This window comes from Chiloscyllium plagiosum, unplaced genomic scaffold (genome assembly GCF_037043375.1).
Source record: "Chiloscyllium plagiosum isolate Xiang-an unplaced genomic scaffold, Cpla_swu_hap1 HiC_scaffold_7, whole genome shotgun sequence".
Classification (NCBI taxonomy): domain Eukaryota; kingdom Metazoa; phylum Chordata; class Chondrichthyes; order Orectolobiformes; family Hemiscylliidae; genus Chiloscyllium; species Chiloscyllium plagiosum.
The window spans coordinates 114,165,829-114,180,377 of NW_028270145.1; the positions used below are offsets into that span (position 1 = coordinate 114,165,829).

Consider the following 14,549-nt stretch of genomic DNA (forward strand, 5'->3'; position numbering starts at 1 on the left):
TCACCTCCCTCCTCCCCTCACCTCTTAACCCCCCTCCTGCCCCTCACTTTACCCCTTCCTCCCTCTCACCTCTTACTCCTCATTCACCTCCTCATGTCCTACTTCCTCCCCTCCCCTCACCTCCTACTACCTCCTCCTCTCCTCTACGATCTCCCCTCCTCTCTCCTCAATCCCTCTCCTTCATTCGCTCAGCTCTCACCCCTCCCCCTTCACCCCTTCTCCCCTCCTCCCCCTCTTTCCCTCTCACCCTCATCCCCTCCTCCCCCCTCATCCCCCCCACCTTCAACCCCTCCTCCCCCTCATCCCCCCACCTTCATCCCCTCCTCCCCCATCCCCTCCTCCCCCCTCCCCTCATCCCCTCCTCCCCCATCCCCTCCTCCCCCCCACCTTCATCCCTCCTCCGCCTCATCCCCATCCCCTGCCCCTCATCCCCTCCCCCTTCATCCCCTCCTCCCCCTCATCCCCTCCTCCCCCTCATCCCCTCCTCCCCATCCCCCTCCTCCCCCCTCCCCCTCATCCCCTCCTCCCCCTCATCCCCTCCTCCCCCTCCCCCTCATCCCCTTCCCCTCATCCCCTTCCCCTCATCCCTCCCCTCCCCCCCCTCCCCCCCTCATCCCCCTCCTCCCCTCCCCCTCCCCCTCATCCCCTCCTCCCCCCTCCCCCTCATCCCCTCCCTCCCCCCCTCCCCCTCATCCCCTCCTCCCCCCTCCCCCTCATCCCTCTCACCCTCATCCCCTTCTTTCCTTCATCTCCTACTCATTCCCTAATCCCTCCTCCTCACTGTATACTCTGTTCCCCACTTTCTCTCAATTCCTTCCTCTTCTTCCCCCATTTGCCCTCATTGTTCTCTCCAGTACCTCTATTCCTGTTTCTTTTCAGCCCCTACATCCCCCATTCCACTGCTCCCTCAACCTCTAGGTCTGTTGTTTCTCTTTCTCTTTCCAAAATCTCCATCTCCCTCCATCCCTCCCTGTAAACCCCCCCACTCCCTCTCCAACCACGCATTCTCCTCAATCCTTCCCTCCAGTCCGTCCTCCCATCCTCCTCCTTCCCCTTCACCAAACCCCTATCCCTCTATCCCTCCCTCCCTCCATCCCTCAATCTCCTTCTTTCACCCTCTGTTGTACTCATTCTATTCCAGTCCCGTGCTCCCCCCTTCCCTGGCCAGGCTAAACTTGCAGATGGATTAATGACTGATCAGTTGGGTGAATCGGAGATTGTGGATTGGCCGGTTGTAAATGTGGGGGTGGTGGGGAGGCCCGTGTTGCTGAAGTGATTCCCTCACCTCGATCATGACCTCTCCCCGTAGCCCCCGAGAGAAACTCTTTGACTGTTCCCACGGATGGAATTAATGAGGCAGGGTGTAATGTAGTTAGCCAGCAGTGAAGTGTTAACACCTTACTGAGCATGACGATCCTCTCCTCCCCGTTCCGATTAGTCATTTCTCCTTTACACAATGTCATTCAGGCGGAGAGGAAAACCATTCCCTCCTGTCTGTGCCTGAGTGGGTTGAAGGGGCCGAATGGCCTCCTGCTGTACTGGAATAATTGTGTAGTTCTGGGTAATGGCTGAGTGGGTATGCAAACCATTCAGTGAGTTGAGAGAGTTGATTGAGTGCTGTCCTTCCTCACGTTTACATGGAAACATGGAAGATAGGAGCAGGAGTAGGCCATTCGGCCCTTTGAGCCTGCTCCAACATCCAATACGATCCTGGCTGTTCATTCAGCTCAATACCCCAATCCCAGTTTCCCTCCATATCACTTGATCCCTTTAGCCATAAGATCAGAATCTACCTCCTGTGGTAGTGAATTCACCAGGCTCCCCACTCTCTGGGTGAAGACATTTCTCCTCATCTCAGTCCTAAAAGGTTTACCCCTTATCCTTAAACTATGACCTCCTGGTTCTGGACTTCCTCATCATTGGGGATATTTGTAGGGCGGCATGGTGGCTCAGTGGTTAGCACTACTGCTTCACAGCACCAGGGTCCCAGGTTCGATTCCAGCCTTGCGTGACTGTCTGTGTGGAGTTTGCACATTCTCCCCGTGTCTGTATGGGTTTCCCCCCACAGTCCAAAGATGTGCAGGTTAGGTGAATTGGCCATGCTAAATTGCCTGTAGTGTTAGTGTTAGGAGGGAAATGGGTCTGGGTGGGTTACTCTTTGGAGAGTCGGTGTGGACCAGTTTGGCTGAAGGGCCTGTCTCCACATTGTAAGGAATCTAATCTAACCAGTCTCATCCTGTTAGAATTTTATAGGCTTCTATGAAATCCCTCATTTTTCTAAATTCCAATGAATACAATTCTAACTGACTCATTCTCTCCTCATACATCTGTCCTGCCATCTCAGGAACCAACCTGGTAAACTTTCACTGCACTTCCTTGATAGCAAGAACATACTTCCTCAGATAAGGAAACCAAAACTGCACATAGTATTCTAGGTGTGATCTGACCAAAGCCTTGTATAATTGGAGCAAGACATTCTTGTTCCTATACTTGAACCTTCTTGCTATGAAAGCCAACATGCAGTTTGCCTTCTTTATTGCCTGCTGCACCTGCACACTTAGTTTCAGTGACTGGTGGACAAGGACAATCAGGTCTCATAGAACATAGAACAGTCCAGCACAGTACAGGCCCTTCGGCCCTCAATGTTGTGCTAACCTCTTATCCTACTCTAAGGTCAAACTACCCTACATACTCTTCATTTAACTATCATCCATGTGACTATCCAAGACTCACTTAAATGTCCCTAATGTATCTGACTCTCCTACCACTGCTGGGAGTGTATTCCACACACCCACCACTCTCTGTGTAAAGAACTGACCTCTGACATCTCCCCTAAACCTCCCTCTAATTACCTTAAAATCATACCCCCTCATGACAGACATTTCTGCCCTGGGAAAAAGTCTCTGGCTATCCACTCTATCTATGCCTCTCATTCATCTTATGTACCTCTATCAAGTCACCTCTCACCCTTCTTCACTCCAAAGAGAAAAGCCCTAGCTCCCTCAACCTTTCTTCATAAGACATGCCCTCCAGTCCAGGCAGCATCCTGGTAAATCTCCTCTGCACCCTCTCTAAAATTTCCAAAATCTTCCTATAATGAGGTGACCAGAACTGAACACAATACTCCAAGTGTGATCTAACCAGGGCTTTGTAGAGCTGCAGCATAACCCCGCGGCTCTTAAACTCAACCCCCCTGCTAATGAAAGCCAACACATCATACGCCTTCTTAACAACCCTATCAACCCTATGGAAATGGACCCCAAGATCCTCTGTTCCTCCACACTGCCAAGAATCCTGCCTTTAACCCTGTAATCTGTATTCAAATTTCCCAGGTTAAACTCCATCTGCCACTTCTCAGCCCAACTCTGCATCCTGTCAATGTCCCGTTGCACCTTCAACAGCCCTCCACATTCCCCTCTCTCAACTTATAACCATTCAAATTATAAACTTCCTTCCTATTCTCGCTTGCTGATATTTACCTACTTGGTATTGTATCTGCCATGTGAACATTTCTTAGACAAAGGCCAATGCCCTGGCGACAGATGGAATCCTGAACCTTGACCTGACTGATTGAGGTTCAAAGGTCATTTATGCGCCAATTGCTGAGTTGAACATTTGAGGATTCCAGCCACAGTCGGGCTGGATATTGGGAATGGGGTTAGGGGAGGGTAGAGAGGTGGTGAGGGGCTTGCAGAGGGTTGGGGACTGTTAGGGACGGTAAAGGCTGGGTTGTGCTGGGGAAGGTCAAGGGGAGTGAAGTTGAGGTGGTTAAGTAGACCTGAGGGAAGGGGTAGTGCAGGGAGGTGTGTTGGAGTCAGGTGTCAGGGTTACAGGGGGTGAGGTTTGTGGAACGGGTTGTTTGGGGATCGGGAGTGTGTGGGGGTGAGTTGTGGGGGTGGGGGTGCTGAAGTACAAGGATAGGAGGGTGAGATGTGGGGGTGGGGAGGGTAAGGTGAGTTGTAGGGGGTGAAGTGTGGGGGTGGGGGGTGAAATGTGGGGGTGAGGTGTGGGGGTGGTGGGGGTGAGGTGTGGGGTGGTGGGGTGGGATGTGGGGGATGAGATGTGGAGTGGTGGGGGTGAGGTGTGGGGGTGGTGGGGGTGAGGTGTGGGGTGGTGGGTTGGGATGTGTGGGGGTGAGGTATGAGGGTGAGGTGATGGGGGTGAGGGGAGTGAGGTGATGGGGATGAGGGGAGTGAGGTGATGGGGTGAGGTGTGATGAGTGAGGGAGTGGGGGGGGTGAAGGGAGTGAGGTGTGGGGGATGATGGGGTGAGGTGTGGGGGTGAGGTAATGGGGGTGAGGGGGTGAGGTGGGGGGGTTAGGTGATGGGGTTAGGTGATGGGGGTGAGGTGGGGGGTGAGGTAATGGGGGTGAGGGGGTGAGGTGGGGGGGTGAGGTGATGGCGTGAGGTGTGGAATGTGAGGAGGGTGAGGTGATGGGGTGATGTGTTGGGGAGTGAGTTGTGAGTGAGGGAGTGGGGGGACGAGGGGGATGAGGTGATGGGGTGAGGTGTGGGGAGTGAGTGGGTGTGAGGGTTGAGGGGTATGAGGCGTGAGGTGTGAGATGAGGTGATGGGATGAGGTGTGGGGAGTGAGGGGGTGTGGGGGTGAGGTTTCGGGGTGAGGTGATAGGGTGAGGTGTGGGGGTGAGGAGATGAGGTGTGGGGTGTGAAGGGTTGTGGGGGTGAGGGGATGAGGTGTGGGGTTGAGGGGGTGTTGGGGGTGAGGGGATGAGGTGTGGGGAGTGAGGGGGTGTAGGGGTGAGGGGATGAGGTGTGGGGAGTGAGGGGGTGTGGGGAGTGAGGGGATGAGGTTTGGGATGTGAGGGGGTTTGGGGAGTGAGGGGATGAGGTTTGGGGTGTGAGGGGGTTTGGGGAGTGAGGGGATGAGGCTCGGGATGTGAGGGGGTTTGGGAAGTGAGGGGATGAGGTTTGGGGTGTGAGGGGGTTTGGGAAGTGAGGGGATGAGGCTTGGGATGTGAGGGGGTTTGCGGAGTGAGGGGATGAGGTTTGGGGTGTGAGGGGGTTTGGGGAGTGAGGGGATGAGGTGTGGGGTTTGGGGGTGAGGGGATGAGGTGTGGGGTGTGAGGGGGTTTGGCGGTTGAGGGGATGAGGTTTGGGATGTGAGGGGGTTTGGGGAGTGAGGGGATGAGGTTTGGGGTGTGAGGGGATTTGGGGAGTGAGGGGATGAGGTGTGGGGTTTGAGGGGTGAGGGGATGAGGTGTGGGGTTTGGGGGTGAGGGGATGAGGTGTGGGGTGTGAGGGGATTTGGCGGTTGAGGGGATGAGGTTTGGTGAGTGAGGGAGTGTGGGGGTGAGGGGATGAGGTTTGGGGTGTGAGGGGGTTTGGGGAGTGAGGGGATGAGGTTTGGGGTGTGAGGGGGTTTGGGGAGTGAGGGGGTGTAGGGGTGAGGGGATGAGGTGTGGGGAGTGAGGGGGTGTGGGGAGTGAGGGGATGAGGTTTGGGGTGTGAGGGGGTTTGGGGAGTGAGGGGATGAGGTTTGGGGTGTGAGGGGGTTTGGGGAGTGAGGGGATGAGGCTCGGGATGTGAGGGGGTTTGGGAAGTGAGGGGATGAGGTTTGGGGTGTGAGGGGGTTTGGGGAGTGAGGGGATGAGGCTTGGGATGTGAGGGGGTTTGCGGAGTGAGGGGATGAGGTTTGGGGTGTGAGGGGGTTTGGGGAGTGAGGGGATGAGGTGTGGGGTTTGGGGGTGAGGGGATGAGGTGTGGGGTGTGAGGGGGTTTGGCGGTTGAGGGGATGAGGTTTGGGATGTGAGGGGGTTTGGGGAGTGAGGGGATGAGGTTTGGGGTGTGAGGGGATTTGGGGAGTGAGGGGATGAGGTGTGGGGTTTGAGGGGTGAGGGGATGAGGTGTGGGGTGTGAGGGGATTTGGCGGTTGAGGGGATGAGGTTTGGGGAGTGAGGGAGTGTGGGGGTGAGGGAATGAGGTGAGGGGGTGTGGGGGTGAGGTGTGAGGAGTGAGGGGGTTTGGGGGGTGAGGGGATGAGATGTGGGCTGTGAGGGGGTTTGGGGAGTGAAGGGATGAGGTATGGGGTGTGAGGGAGTTTGGCGGTTGAGGGGATGAGGTTTGGGAGTGAGGGGGTGTTGGGGTGAGGGATTGAGGTGTGAGGGGGTGTGGGGGTGAGGTGTGAGGAGTGAGGGGGTTTGGGGGGGTGAGGGGATGAGGTGTGGGCTGTGAGAGGGTGTTGGGGGTGAGGTGTGAGGAGTGAGGGGGTGTTGGGGGTGAGAGGATGAGGTGTGGGGTGTGAGGGGGTTTGGGGGGTGAGGTGTGAGACGAATGAGAGTGATACTGAGGCGGGTGAATCCTTGAAGCTGATTGGTGAGAGTGAGACCCCCCCTCCATGCTCTGGGTAAACAAGACAAGGACTGACAAAGGTCACCAAAATGAACAGGGTGATTCAGACACATTTTATTGGGCTGTTCTCTGTTTAATTTAATTTTATCCCCTTCTCACATTTGACTCAGAGGCTGAGTTATTTATTTGTGAGTGTTACATATGGTTATGATGAATCATCAAGTGACACAACACAGGAGGAGGCCATTCAGCTTCTTGTGCATATGCTGGCTCTCTGAAAGATCGATTCAATTAGTCTCCAAACCCCCATCCACGATCTTACATTAGCTTCTTCTAAGCATTGGTCTAATTGCCCTGTTTGAAAGTTCCTGTGGAATCTACTCTCTCCGGCAGCACCTCCCAGAACATAGCAACTCGTCAAAAATAGCTCTTTGTTTTCTCCCTGGTTCATTTTCTAATCACTTTAAATCTGTGTCTTATGCTTACTCATGAGGATTACGGAAACAGTTCCTTTTTATTTAATCTATCACACCCCTTTATAATTTCGAGTTGAGTGTGTTGCTGGAAAAGCACAGCAGGTTAGGCAGCATCCAAGGAGCAGGGAAATCGACGTTTCAGCCAAAAGCCCTTCATCAGGAATAAATCCTCAGATGCTGCCTGACCTGCTGTGCTTTTCCAGCACCACCCTCTCGACTCTGATCTCCAGCATCTGCAGTCCTCCCGTTCTCCCTTTGCAATTCTGAATGCCTCCCCTGAACCGTCCTTGTTCTAAGGGGAACAAACCCACTTTCTGCACTCTCTCCACGTTCACTGAGCTGCTCCCTGTTCACTGCTCCCATTTGGGTAAATGTCACTCTGCAGTCTCTCTAAGTGTCCAGACATCCTTTGTAAGGAGTGGGGCCCAGAGCTGACCACAACGGTGATGCTTAACAGGACCCAAGCACTGTTTGTTCTTCAGGCTTTCAGAATCACATCTTTGCTTTTGTGTTCTGTGGCCTCCATTAATTGTAGGCACTTTATTTAAGAAGGATGTTAAAGCCTGGAGAGTGTAAAGGAGATTTACTGAAATGATCCCAGGATTGAGGGATTTTAGATATAGGGAAAGATTGGGCTTATTCTCCTTGGAGCAGGGAAGATTAAGATGTAGCCATATTGAGGTGTTCAAAATTACCAACAGTATTGACAGAGTAAAGAAGGATATTCTGTCTCCAGTGGTTGGTATGTCAGTAACTAGGGGTCACACTTTCAAGATTGTCAGTGAGAGGGCTGGCACTGAGACGGGGAGAAACTCTTTTCCTTGGAGAGTGATTAGGATTTGGAAGCCGCTGCCTGGGAGACTGGGAGAGGCAGATTCCACAGGAGGTTTCAAAAAAGAGCTGGAGATATATTTGAAAGGGATGAACTTTTAGGTTTACAGAGAGAGGGCTGGAGTGCAGGAGTAGCGGGGTAGCTCTTTCAGGAGCTGGTACAGACACGATGGGCCGAATGGCCTCCTTCCATCCTGTTAAATTCTTTGATTCTTTTAAAAACACAGGGATCCCATTGACTTTTCCATCTCCTTGGCCTGCCACCATTAAAGATCTGTCTTCATGTACTCTCGGGCCTCTCGGTTCCCACTGAAGGATCAATTAATTTCTCCAATGAATAGCGAGAAGATCAAAGCTATTGTCATGAGACTTTGACGCAGCCTCCCTGCCCAGTCACTGACTGTGTCTCTCCCACTGGCACCAGCCTGACTCTGAACCAGACTCTGCCTGGCACCTTGTGCCACATTGAGTTTGGCGAGGTGCTCCAACCTCACTCCTGCAGCATTACTGAGAGCCACCTATTTCTACCATCACCCCCCTCCGCCCCACCACCTCGCTCCTGTGCTGCTGAAAGACTCATCTGTGTCTCCGTCACCTCCAAACTCCGCTATCCTAATCTGGTCTCCAACATTCTAACTTCACGAAACTAGACATCATCCAAAATTCTGGACTCTGTGCCCGAGCATCCCTGTGCTCACTGACCTACACTGGCTCCCAGTTAAAGTCTATGCAGTAATGTTCTGGAGAGTTGGGTTCAAATCCTGTTCATGGATTCAGTTTAAACGAAAACCTAGAATTAAGACTTCAATAATGAGCACCGTTTTAAAAATTCATGGGATGAGGGTGTCACCGGCTGAGCGTGGCATTTATTGCCTAGCCCAGAGGGTGGTTAGGAGTCAACCACATTGCTGTGGGTCTGGAGTCACATGTAGGCCAGACCAGGTGAGGATGGCAGATTTCCTTTCCTAAAGGACATTAGTGAGCCAGATGGGTTTTCCCAACAATTGACAATGGATTCATGGTCATCATTAGACTCTTAATCCCCGTTTTTTTTTATAGAATTCAAATTCCACTGCTTGCTGTGGTGGGATTTGAGACTGGGTCCCCACAACATGAGCTGGGTCTCTGGATATACTGACTGGAGCATCGTCTCCCCCATGGCTATGATCAGGGGGAAAACCCATCTGGTTCATCAGTGTCCTTTATGGAAGGAAATCTGGTATCCATACTTAGTCTGACCTGCATGTGACTCAGCAATTAGGGATGGGTATAAATGCTGGCCTAGCCCACAAATTGGGAAATAACTAAAAAAAGGCAACAAATGGCCTTGTTTTTCAAACTCCATCCTTTGAAAATGTCTCACTTCCCTCTCTATCTCTCTAACCTCCTCCAATTCCACATTGGTTTGAGAACTGTGCTCTCTAACCCTGCCTTCTGGACTCCTCCTGATTTCAGTTCCTCTCCCATTGACAGATGTATCCTCAGTTGCCTAGCAACTGGAGAAACTGGCATAGTTTCTCCTTCGAGCAAAGATCACACAAACAAGGGACAAGAAGAGGCCATTCAGCCCTTCCAGCCTGCTCCCCCATTCAATGTAATCATGGCTGGTCCGATTTTAACCTCAACTCTGCATTCTTGCAAACCACTGATACTGTCAATGCTGGGAAGCTGAAATACAAACAGAAAATTCCGGAAATACTCTGGAGGGCAGAGAGCATATATATATATATATAGAGAGAGAGAGAGAGAGAGAGTCATCACTCTGATGTCTCAGTTTAATCTCTCTATGCTTAGTCATTCAGACAGCTCTAATTTGTAGCAATGTGTCTCGTTATACCTGTGCAATCTTCTCTTTGAAGGTTTCCCATTGCTCACGGACTGCTTTTCCTTCCAATTTTTCATTGCAATCCATTTGGGCTTGATTCCTTTTCTACTCCCTGAAATTAACCCACGTCACCCTGCTCTGGGAAACGTGAAAGGAGGTTGCTAGGCCACTGGTGAAGATCTTTGCCTCCTCACTCTCCATGGGAGTCATACCTGAGGATTGGAGAGAGGCAAATGTTGTTCCTCTTTTCAAGAAGGTTAATAGGGAAATCCCTGGCAGTTACAGACCAGCCAGTCTTATGTCTGTGGTCAGCAGGGTTTTGGAAAGAATTCTGAGGGATAGGGTTTATGACTATTTGGCAAAGCAGAGCATGATTAAAGGCAATCAGCATGGCTTTGTGAGGGGCAGATCATGCCCCACAAATCTTATTGAGTTCTTTGAGGAGGTGACGAGACAGGTTGACAAAGGTCGAGCAGTGGAAGTGGTGTATATGGACTTCAGCAAGGCATGTGATAAGGTTCTCCATGGTAGGCTCATTCATAAAGTCAGGATGTATGGGATACAGCAGGATTTGGCGATATGGATTCAGAATTGGTTGGCTGACAGAAGGCAGAGAGTGGTTGTAGATGGAAAGTATTCTGCCTGGAGGACAGGGTTGAATGGGGTCCCGCAGGGCTCTGTTCTTGGGCCTCTGCTCTTTGTAGTTTTTATAAATGACTTGGATGAGGAGGTTGTGGGGTGGGTTAGTAAATTTGCAGATGATACAAAAGTTGGAGGTGCTATCGATAGTATAGAGGGCTACTGTAGGCTGCAGCGCGACATAAACAGGATGCAGAACTGGGCTGAGAAATGGCAGATGGAATTCAACCTGGATAAATGCAAAGTGATGCATTTTGGAAGGTCGAACTCGAATGCTGAATATAGGATTAAAGACAGGATTCTTGGCAGTGTGGAGGAACAGAGGGATCTGGGTGTGCAAGTACATAGATCCCTCAAAGTTGCCACCCAAGTGGATAGGGTTGTTAAGAAAGCATATGGTGTTTTGGCTTTCATTAACAGGGGGATCGAGTTTAAGAGCCGCGAGGTTTTGCTACAGCTCTACAAGACCCTGGTGAGACCACACTTGGAATACTGTGTCCAGTTCTGGTCGCCCTACTATAGGAAAGATATAGAGGCTTTGGAGAGGGCGTAAAGCAGGTTTACCACGATGCTGCCTGGACTGGAGGGCTTGCCTTATGAAGAAAGATTGACTAAGCTTGGACTTTTCTCTCTGGAGAGAAGGAGGAAGAGAGGTGATCTGATTGAGGTATACACGGTAATGAGAAGCATGGATAGAGTTGATAGCCAGAGACTTTTCCCCAGGGCAGGATTGACAGGCAAGAGGGGTCATAGTTTTAAGATATCAAGAGGAAGGTATTGAGGAGACGTCAGAGGTAGGTTCTTTATGGAGAGAGTTGTGAATGCATGGAATGCGTTGCCAGCGGTGATGGTGGAAGCAGAGTCATTAGGGACATTTAAGCGACTGCTGGACATGCACAAGGATAGCAGTGAGTTGAGGGGTGCGTAGGTTAAGTTATTATATTTTACATTTGGATTACTCCTCGGCAGAACATCGGGCCTGTTCTGTGCTGTACTTTTCGATGTTCTATGTTGTAAATACTTTAACTCTTGCTTTTTTCTATAACTGTTCTAAGCACAGTGATGTTATGGTCATTATTCCCAAAATACTCCCCCCTGGAAACATACTCCTTTTGCCCTCCTTCAAGCCCCAGACTGAGAGCCAGCTTCGCTTCATTCCCTGTTGGACTTAAACTATACAAATCATAAAATATTAATTCAGAAATCATTCTCTCTCTCCATTTTACACTCTTTACCCTGCTATCTTCTGAGTCAATATTAGGTTAATGGAAGTTCCTAAAGTTCTTGTGTCTTTAGCTATTTATCTGAAAGAATGTTACTCTATCTCTTTCACATTATTTGCTGGCCTATTCTATACATCCAGCTGTCGACTGCCTGATCTATCGCCCCGCAGTTAGAACCAGATAGATTCTGCCCTGAGACCCTGAAAGAGTGTTATAAACATTTACTTAATCAATATAAGTGCATCCTCCTTTTCTTACCTTCCTGAATATGCTACGGCCAGGAATGTGTAATTCTCAACACTCCTCTTGTTTAAGCCTGAACTGTGTTATTCCCCCTGTATCATTATCCCACCGGATTGGCACCACATCCACAAACATCGACTCCACCCACCACCGACGCTCAATAGAAGCAGTGTGTACCATCTACTAGACACTAGATATTCAGGAAAGATCCTCAGACAGCACCTTCCAAACCCATGACCACTTCCATCTAGAAGGACAAGGGCAGCAGGTACATGGGAACACCACCCCATGCAAGTTCCCCTCCAAGCCCCTCACCATCCTGACTTGGAAATATATCATTGTTCCTACACTGTCACTGAGTCAGAATCCTGAAATTCCCTCCCTCATGGCATTGTGGGTCTACCCACAGCACATGGACTGCAGCGGTTCAAGAAGGCAGCTCACCCCCACCTTCTCAAGGGGCAACGAGGGACGGGTAATAATCGCTGGACCCAGCCAGTAATGGCCATGTTGCATGAGTTAATCGTAAATCTTGTGATATCTGTGCCTACACCGTCATCACCAAGGCTACTGAATATGTGAATTTATACAGGTGAAGGTAAGGTCACCAGAGAGAGGTGACTGATGGTAGTTTAACCTGAGGGTAAGCATGTTTCAGGTAAGGGGCGAGGGTGAGACCTTCATGGTGACCTCAGTCTGCGTGAGAACTGAACCCACACAGTTGGTATCACTCTCCATCTCAAACCAGCTGTCCATTCACCTGAGCTATTCCCAAATTTATGTGCGCACTCTGTAAACCAGTCTTTGCCTGTCTGGCATTCCCCCATGTCTAATCTCAATTGTTTCCGAATGATGTTTTCCATCACATTGTTTGCCTCCTCGAGTTGTTTCTGTAGCCAGTTTGACCTGAGCGTCGGTGATGGAGGGAGTGGATGTTTGTGGATGTGGTGCCAATCTCCTCAGATAATGACATTGGAGCAATAACAGAGTCTGGGCTAAAATAAGGGGAAGTTATGCAATCCTAGCTGCAGTGCAAACAGGAAAGGAAGAGAAAGAAGGTGCAGTTATATTGATTAAAGAAATGTTTACCCCTGAGGCTTTGCCAAGTTAGTTTAAGGCCTTTCCTGTTGCGTGGGACAGTGTGCCTGGGAGGATTTCAGTGTCAGCTCTGTCCATTCCCCTCAGCCCACCCCTGACTAAGGAATCTGAAACCCCTGCTAGTCAGATATTTAACCTGGTTGATCAAACCACTCCCAATGCAGGTTTCTGTGTAGCACCCAGAGATTACAAGCCTGGTGTAAATCCCTCTCAGGCTCAGGATACCTTGGTTTCAGACCCTCACAATGACGAGAGCTTCTGCTGGCCACTCTCCCCCCTCACAGAATGTTCCACAATCTCTCAAGGAGGCCTGCCCCCCCACCCCAGGAGAGGAGTGACCTGGGGTCCCCTGGCCAGTCCTGTACACACTGTCCCTGCTGCCCCAGTGCTTTGCTGTGTGCACTCACTGGCCGGGGGTGGGAGGGGAGTATGGTGTTGTTTCTGGGGATGGGGCTAAGGGAGCTGGGGCTGAGGGCAGATTCTGAGCTCTGACATTAATACCCTCAATGAGGCAATGCCAGCGGCCAACTGCTTGGAGGCAGGAGGGGGAGACTGCACAGGGGGTGGGGTGGGGGGGAGAGAGTCCACGGGGAGAGACTGCACGGCAAGGGTGGGGGTAGGTCCATGGGGGGGACAGCACAGGGGGAGAGTCCACAGGGGGGAGATTGCATGGGGGGAGAGTCCACAGGGGGGAGATTGCATGGGGGGAAAGTCCACAGGGGGGACTGCACAGGGGGAGAGTCCACAGGGGGGAGATTGCATGGGGGGAGAGTCCACAGTGGGGACTGCACAGGGGGAGAGTCCACAGGGGGAGATTGCACAGGGGAGAGAATCCACAGGGGGAGATTGCACAGGGGAGAGACTGCACAGGGGGGGAGACTGCACAGGGGGAGAGTCCACAGGGGAGAGTCCACAGGGGGAGATTGCAAAGGGGGGGGAGAGTCCACAAGGGGGAGACTGCACAGGGGGAGAGTCCACAGGGGGAGAGTCCACAGGGGGGAGAGTCCACAGGGGGGAGAGTCCACAGGGGGGAGACTGCACAGGGGGGAAATTGCACGGCGGGGGGGAAGAGTCCACGGGGGGAGGTTGCACAGGGGGGAGAGTCAACAGGGAGAGATTGCACAGGGGGGTGACTGCAGAGGGGGTGAGTCCACAGGGGGGAGATTGCACAGGGAGAGACTGTACAGGGGGAGAGTCCACAGTGGGAGATTGCACAGGCAGGAGACTGCACAGGGGGAGACTGCACAGGGGGAGAGTCCACAGTGGGGAGATTGCACAGGCAGGAGACTGCACAGGGGGAGACTGCACAGGGGGAGAGTCCACAGTGGGGAGATTGCACAGGGGGGAGAATCCACAGTGGGGAGACTGCACAGGGGGGTGATTGCACAGGCGAGAGTCCACAGGGGGAGAGTCCACGGGGGGGGGGAGAGTCCACAGGGGGAGAGTCCACAGGGGGGAGAGTCCACAGGGGGGAGACTGCACAGTGGGGAGACTGCACAGGGGGGAAATTGCACGGCAGGGGGGGAAGAGTCCACGGGGGGAGGTTGCACAGGGGGGAGATTGGATAGGGGGGAGATTGCACAGGGGAGAGACTGCACAGGGGAAGATTGCACATGGGGGAGACTGCACAGGGGGAGAGTCCACAGGGGGAGATTGCACGCTGGGAGAGTCCACATGGGGGAGACAGAACGGGTGGAGAGTCCACAGAGGGGCGATTGCACGGGGGGAGGTTGCACAGGGGGACAGTCCTCAGGCGGAGAGTCCTCAGGGGGAGACTGCACAGGGGGGAGAATGCACTGGGGGTAGACTGCACAGTGGGGAGATTGCACAGGGGAGAGTCCTCAGGGGGAGAGTCCACAGCGGGGAGACTGCACGGGGGGAGAGTCCACAGGGGGGAAGATTTTAC

The 14,549-nt window shown here is 52.2% G+C and overlaps 1 protein-coding gene across 4 annotated transcripts in view; it reads left to right on the forward strand.

Moving 5' to 3' along the window:
• The window catches only part of spega (striated muscle enriched protein kinase a), a 396,078-nt gene that overhangs the window by 107,390 nt on the left and 274,139 nt on the right, over positions 1-14,549 (forward strand). The window lies entirely within an intron of this gene.